This window comes from Solanum pennellii, chromosome 1 (genome assembly GCF_001406875.1).
Source record: "Solanum pennellii chromosome 1, SPENNV200".
NCBI lineage: Eukaryota > Viridiplantae > Streptophyta > Magnoliopsida > Solanales > Solanaceae > Solanum > Solanum pennellii.
Window position 1 is genome coordinate 65,898,335 of NC_028637.1, and position 8,247 is coordinate 65,906,581.

The window sequence follows — 8,247 nt, forward strand, 5'->3', positions numbered from 1 at the left end:
AGAGAAGCAAGACCAAGACCTCATTTTGCTTGATTTAAAGGAGAATACTCGTACACTCAATGTACTCATGCCAGTTGGCCTGCATTATATCATGATGCAGACGCAGGTAACGAGGAACAACATCCAGTGCACCGTTGATCCAACTGAGCACCCCAGAGTCAGTTGGTGAGCATCCTTGAATTATGGAGGACATGTTATATTGCTTTCTAATTAGTTCAATAAATTGTTGTGGGGTTTTTCCCAATATTCATCTAAGTCAGTTTAAAGGCTTCATAGATAGTTAGTAGTTTAGTAGTCTTTACCTTTTCATTCTTATGTTAAAGACTTGGATTGTCATTTTGTCCATGTTAAATGTTTAAATCTTTAAAGACATTCCCAGTTATTTTGTTATGCAGTTGAGATAAGTTTTTTTGTCATTATAAGTATGATTTTTATCTTCCGCTAAGTTAATTAAGGCCAAGGGTTCGCTCAAGTCCAGCAATGGTCACTGAGTGCCAGTCCCTCCGAGGGTGTAGCCTTTGGGTGTGATGCTAATAGATTATAAAACCTTAAGAGTAAATATAAGGTTACATCAGACAACAAAATAAGCATCTGTGTGCCTACAAAGAGGTTAAGGAAAATCAAAGAGAAATTATTTTTGTCCAATTTACAATCCCAAGAAGGGAAAAAAACCAAATCATGAACCATCAGATCGAGAGGTGCGGTGCTAGAGTCTAGATCCTCCAGTGACACTAGGCTGGTCATGGCCTCCGCCAAACTCAAAAACTGAGTGAAATCCCCCTTCTATGATCCTGGAATATCCTTCCCATGGGTGATACAAATGAACATGATCTTCAAAGTCTTTCAGATCATAACCAACAAATAGTCCACCACTAGGTTCTTCCTCCTCTCCTGGCGTAGCTTGCGACAGAGAATCTCAAGCTTTAGGGAACTACTGGGGGTACCATAGTGGTGGGAGTAATAGGGCACCCGATCTTCCTTCGCATAGTTGACAAAACCTCCTCTACTTGTGATGCTACAATTAGGGGACGAGTATCGTCGCCTCCCTCCTCGTCCGACCTTGTGGCTGCCTGGCTTTTGCTATCCCTGTCAGTCCTCTTTCTCTTGCTCCTAGAAGTAGAACCTTTCTAATAAAAAGAGAGTGAAGGATGGGATCCATAGGAAGTACTAGGTTGGCATCAATAAGAGGCACTCCAACCCACTTGCACAGGATAGTGATCAGACCAGGAAGAAAGAACACCTTCTTGTTACCCCAGTAGAACACCCCCACTCGGAGATAATTTGCGCCCCCACATTTAGATATATATCTTGTATAGTGCAAGCCACCACCAAGGCCTGGGGAAAGGTCACGTGAGTGTGGTTGACCGATGGGCGGATCCTAAGAGTCACAAAGTGTAGCCACCTCTTAATATCAGGTGACCAGTCCGTGCAAGTAATAACTCAACAATAGCCTAGTAAACCTGATTTAGACGCTCATTCTTGTCTAGAGTGTCTCTCAGTCACTCTAGATCCATCTCCCTCAACTTGGCCTTGTACCCAATGTTAAAGACCTCTGGTACCTATAGAGACTTATTGATAGCAGTGGCATTTAGAGAAATGTCAAATCCCTTGATACAGATGACGGGGTGCGAGTCATCTCATTGCAAAGTAGGCAAGATAGCATAGAAGTCCTTCACCTAACTAGAGCATGTATCGGGGTAGCCTCAGTCAGTGAAGCCCATCCGAACTCCATCAGCAAAGCATAAAAAGTAGGTGCCTTCTCCTCTAGCTTGAGTAGCACAAATCCCTCTTGCAGCAGAAACCCGTGTTGCAGTGGTCATGATGTTTTTCCTGACTCGCGACACCAAGGAATCGGATAAGGGTAAGTTTTCTTCATTATGAACTTTCATTAGAAAGGCTTGCAAGGGACTAAAAAATATATGTTAGAACGCGCTAGAAATAGACAGTTAAGGAGGGAAAATGGACGATGGAAAAATTATGAATGAGAGTCCCAGGCTACTGGTCCCATGAGTCCCTACACATTGGTTCAAATCCCGCCACAGTGGGATGAAGGAGGCTGCCATAGCGGGATAAAGGTCGACAGAGCGGCCTTTGTCTAGGACAAACAACAGACGCGATAATGAAGACTCTTCGTCCCAAAACATTTATTTTCGATAGAATTGCAGTAGATCAGATGTATAAAGTACCATATAACATGAATAGTAAATTATTTTGGAAAAATAACTCTTAAATACCCCTCAAATTTGTGTTTTAAGCGAAAAGACTTTTCAACTTCTCCCAACCATTTCGGTATCGATTCGATCAAATTTCTATGAAATCCTTATGCTCGCAACATCATGGAGATGTAAGGAAAGTGTCCGTGCTACATTTATCTAATCAACACAAGAAACCTACTTTTAGTTTTCAATAATGACGCAAACAGCGTCTAATCTCGATCAGTTAATCATCATGCATCAATAGTTAATCAAATACTAAAATAATGAGTGTAATGAAACGAGAAGATTAGCTTGAAATCGACATTCGGTAGGAATCGAGTTGAATAGATTTTTGGGGGAATGTTTAAAGGAATAGGAACAAATGGGGAGAATATCATTTCCCCTTATACTATTTCCCAACCTTCCGCTATAGTGAGATATCCCTCGCCACGGCGGCTTTGCCTTAGAGGCAAGGCTGCCACCGCAGCAGGGTTAGGTTGTTTAATTTGGGACATAAATTTTCTTCGAACATTGCTTCATATCCCTGATCGATCTCATAAACCATCCCACCAGTGATTTCATGTTTACCTAGTTGCTCATTAAAAATACTACAAGGTAAGGTGTGTGATGATCCGTGCACTAGTCATTCGGTGACGAATGGGGGGTAAATTGGTATCTGTGGTAACGACTTGAACCCTCGTTATTTAAGATTAAAAAATGTGCGGGAAAACTTCAAAGCCATTGTCCTGCCAGAGCAGGCATGTTGCCTCTAGGGCGGGGTAAGCAGGTGCCAGGGCGAGATGGGCGAGGCAGAACATAAATTACGCAAAATTCTATTTTCTCCTTCTTCTTATAATACCTAAATAAGTCATAAAATACCTCAGAAAACCACAAATAGTTGTTGCAAGATTGTGAAGAAGGGAGAGAGATATTTCTAGCGTGAGGATGGTGATATCTTGTGGGTTCTTGACCAAAATCACCATTGTGAGGACCTGTAAATAGGAATTGAAGTCAATAACTCCATGTAGCTTCTTGATGCCCACGTAGGCTAGGTTTTTGTGAATTCAGTATTTTACATTTGTTCTCAATGCGTAATATATGTAAATTCATGGTAGAATTTATGTGTAGACCTTTGTGCACCAAATTAATAATGATTTAAACCCTATAAAGAAGCCTTAGATGATGTATTAGGGTTGAGTCTTGTTGAATTGAGGGTTACATGATATGCATTGATGAATAGTTCATAAGTGATGATTGTGATTCTATGATTATGTGATGTATGTTTTTTCTTGTATCATTATGATACATGTATGTATATGAATGTTTCGTTGTTGATCAGACTTGTTGTAAATGAGAATATATGAATGATGAATGCCATGAATCATGAGTAAAGTTAATAAATTTGAGAATGTACTTGTGATTGTAATTGTGGTGCATTGATTGGATCGGTTGTCATGTTCTAATATAACTAACTTGGATCAGTTACTACATTCTTACATAACTAACTTGGATCGGTTTTCATATTCCGACATAACTAACTTGGATCGGCTACCATGTTCTGGCATAACTAACTTAGATCATTTGTCATATTCCGGCATAATTATTAGATCGGGTACCACGTTGCGATATGCTAACAACTTGGGTTCGGGTTTAATGAGAGGACCAATGATGTGACATAATTGTGTAGATTGAGGAATGTGAAATGCGGTGTTGTTTTTCATAATGATGATATCATATAAAATATTGTTGTTTTGACTTATATATTTCACTTGGTGGATGTATGTCATGTCGGCTTATATTCATTATTTCTTGTGTTGAGTGAAATTGTTGGGTATAGTGGAAGGAAAAGGTGTGCAAAGGCGAGTAATGGATAGCAAGGGTTGTTCGTGTGTTGTAATGGAGAGAAGTAGAGGTAGCGTAGGTGATTAAACATGCTTAGGTGGACTTCACCGTGGACAAGAGATTGGGTTTAGGGGTAAGGAAGTTTGATGTAGTGTACTATTTTCACAATCCAAACTGAGTCATGAGTGGCACTAACACTTAACTCCTAGGTATTCGAACCAATGAATTCAACTCCAACTTATATTTACCATTCAACTTACAAAATACTGACCATAATGCGGGAGGTTAAATCTTATTAGTATAAGAAAAACAAATCCATTAAAGTCAACTATATATTATTCCCAAAACCTGAAAGTTATCACATCAAGAACATTTTATCTTCAAATACTAAGTCTAAGAGTATTAAAGACATCAAAATAAATGAATAAACTAGTTTATGTCCGAAAAATGAAGGAAATAATGTCATGATCAAGAGATTTCAGTACGAGCTTGAATGAATAGCTCACCCTGAAATTTGATACGCTGGAGACTGACTACAGCTCAGGGAGAATCAAACTCTCTGGTACACTCACTACACTTTACAAAAGGAAAACAAAGAAAAATAGGAGTAGATCTCAGTACAAGGCAACATATTTTGAGTAGATATCATCGGCCGACCCAAAACAGAAACTAGTATAATGAATAACATTATAAAATTAACTATGACACTTAGCAGGTGGCAAGCAACAAACAACATGAACCAGTGTCAACAACACTAAAGTAAGTACATAATAAGTCAACAATATCAAGATCACACATGAGAACTCATTCCTCCAAAACAAATCATTTTGGGCATTGAGTTCTTTGAGATTGAGTACATTCAGTTGATTAAATATGTTTTTTCTTTAATATTACCGTATCGGAAGGTGACATACCAATTCAATTATATCGTATGAAACGTGACACTTTGATCCAAGAATATCATGTCGGAACATGACACTCCAATCCAATAACACCGTGTTAGAACGTGACACTCTGATCCAATACTATGTCGAAATGTGACTCTCCGATTTAAAAATATCGTGTTGGAACGTGACACTTTAATCCAATAATACCATGTCAAAACTTTACACTCCGATCCAATAATATCATTATTTTATCATTAATTAGTGAACATGATTATCTTTACATATGTTAATGGATAAATAAATATAACAAACTTTACATAGACAAGAGATTCATCCTCCACTGGATGAACTGTCAAAATAAATATAATGATCTTTATGATGACATACCTCTATTTTTGTCATATAAACTTTAAAAGTAAATATAATTTCCTTATGATGAACGACACACATCCACTAGCAGGAGTAAACTAAATATAATGACTCTTACCATCTCTTTTGACCTTTATATGTTGGATTTGGATGATAAAAGAATAACTTTCATAGTGCTAGACTTCAATTAAAGATCGATCAAGTCAAAGGAGAATTCCTCTTTACATAAAAATATTTAAATAACTTTCTTAAAGTGATGCATATGTGTTTTAGAAAAGTTAAGGAATGTGATATTTTTCATCTCTTAGGATTTGTTTGGTAGAGAGTAAAAATGAGTAATTCCAGTTTCTTGCTAATTTATGTTATTTGATAGGTAAAAAAAATTGTCTCAAGAATATTTATACATAATTTAGAATAATATTACAAAGTGATAGTCAAGGATCAGGAGTGGCTCAAAAATACTATAAGAGCTCTAAAGTTAATTAAATTTTATTAATATGCCTTTAATTTTAAGAAAAATAATAATTTAAAAAATGGTATATGTTTTATTCTCGACATATTTGAATTCTAAGAAGTAAAATAAAATTAATGTTGCAATGTAATTTTTTTAAAAGAAAAATGGTTCGTTCTTTTAAATTATAATAAAAAATAGGTAAGAGTTGGAAAAGTAGAACTTGATTAAGGGAATTGCTAAACATTCATCCATAACAAACACGCCCTTAAAGAAAATAAATAAACATATGTCAAACCAAGATTTTTTTCTATTTATAAATTCATTGGAAGAAACTTTCCATAGTTTTCATTTCTCCACCATTGAGACAAACACTCATCATAAAATGTAAAAGAAAATAAAATATTCTTTACAACCACAATAGTTTATCTCTATCGAATGAACCATAAAAGTAAATAATATATCCTTTATGGACACAATAGTTCATCCTCTACCGGATAAACTATAAAAGTAAACATGTCTATGCGGCGATCACCGTTCATCTTCCAATGGTTGAACATCAAAAGTAAATAGATGTTGATCATTTGGGGGTTGTCAATGCCATTATCTCAATTGCAGCTTGCTTGTACATGTCTTCCACTGTGAATACTTCGGAGAATTGAGCTAACTCACTTCCACCTTTTGCCTAAATATACATCAAACATGTTTTAGAACCAAATAATAATAAGAATAACAACAATATAATCAATAAAATTTTACAATTGGGATATGAAGAGGGATATATGTACTCATGTTTATCCATATAATTTCTATTAGACACTCGACTCAGGTAAAAGAAGTTAAATAATTTCTAAACATATATAATATATGAATTAACTATATGTAGTAACAAACAGAGAATTTTAACCTCAGGGTGAGACTTGGTGGGAGGAGTCATTTCTATAAAAACAAAAATGATAGATATATACTTCATTTGACGTGAAGATAAATGTTTGATTAGACTCAAAACTTATAAAAGAAAAAAATAACTATATATTTTTCAAACACCCAATTCAAAATAATTTCTCAATGCGTGTCATTGTTGAATTTTTAGCGATAAATCAAATAAAGACACTTAAAATGAATTAGAGAGTATGCTTACTAAAAAAAACCTAGTTCACAATGTTCAAATTGACCAACATATAATACACTACAAAAATGAAAGGACTTACATGAGCTTGGATCATGAACATGCTTCTGAATTGATCAGATGAAACTTGAGCAGATAGAATGTCAATTTTATGTTTTTCTAAAACATAACAAATGATGGCAAATAATTTTGGATTTTTAGGAAAACACACACTAATATGTGCATCCTCACCACAAACATTCAGTATCACATTTGGTGAACTCCATGTCATAAAACCTGTTGGAATAAGAGGACTAGGACCATGAGTTGTTGGTGTAATAACAGTTGAATTGTTGGTTGATACTTGATCACCCACATATTTCTCCCAACTATTATCAACTTTTTGTGAACTCATCAACCTTATGTTATATTCTTCTAGCCTTTCTAGCTTTTGACTTTTAAGTTTTTTGAAAATATTCTGCAGTTCTCGGATGTGGTTCACTGCTTCACCAACTATTGTAGACTGATCAGCCTACAATATAAAAGAATATGAAATTAATGTAATTTCTACTTCAAAGACGAAGTCAGGATATTCACTAATTAACGGGAGTAAACACACACGAAGAAATCAAGGAATACCATATACAAATGAATAAGTTTCAAGTCATTTATTAGTGTCTTGAAAAAAATTATTTAATTAGTGCAAATTAGGAAAAAGACTATAAATTTGAATCCATAATCTTCAAACCATGTACATTAGGCATCTAACCAATCTATCCTTCTTGTAAAGTTAATTGTAATAAGGTGATTTGCATACAAAGTGTTATTGGTTGTAATTAATATGAAAAATAAGCAAATTTTATCGGTAATAACAAGTGAAAATACGCTACTACAAGCATAATTATAATCTATATAGTTAATGTATGTAAATTAAGTTGATATAAAAATTAATACTTATTAATTACTTCAATAGATTAAAGATCACATAATTATACGGATTAAGAAAATGTTCTTTTTGACAAATTTAGAACGAAACTATGATAATGTTAAAAACTTCATATTCTTATTATGCTAGAAGAGAAAGATAAATAAATTTGTGGAGATTTTTTTTTTTGTATAACTATATATGCGAAAGTTGGAAGCTCTATATTGTATTATCCTTCACTTTTTGGTGAAAAATGCATCTTATTATTCTTATTTGGAATTAACATGTAGATATATATAAATTAGAAATAAGGAAAATGTGTATATCACCAAATAAATTTATTTTAGTTGTTTATTATAAATAGTCTTTCTAATTTTTATTTTTATTTTAGTTTGTTTTGAAAAATTAAATAATATTACTTTCATTTCTGTCAATTTTTAATTGAACTTCCACATGATATATATATATAT

At 34.3% G+C, this 8,247-nt stretch overlaps 1 pseudogene; it reads right to left on the bottom strand.

Moving 5' to 3' along the window:
• Positions 1-6,279: 6,279 nt before the first annotated feature.
• Positions 6,280-8,247, bottom strand: part of LOC107022201 — a 10,785-nt pseudogene continuing 8,817 nt past the window's right edge.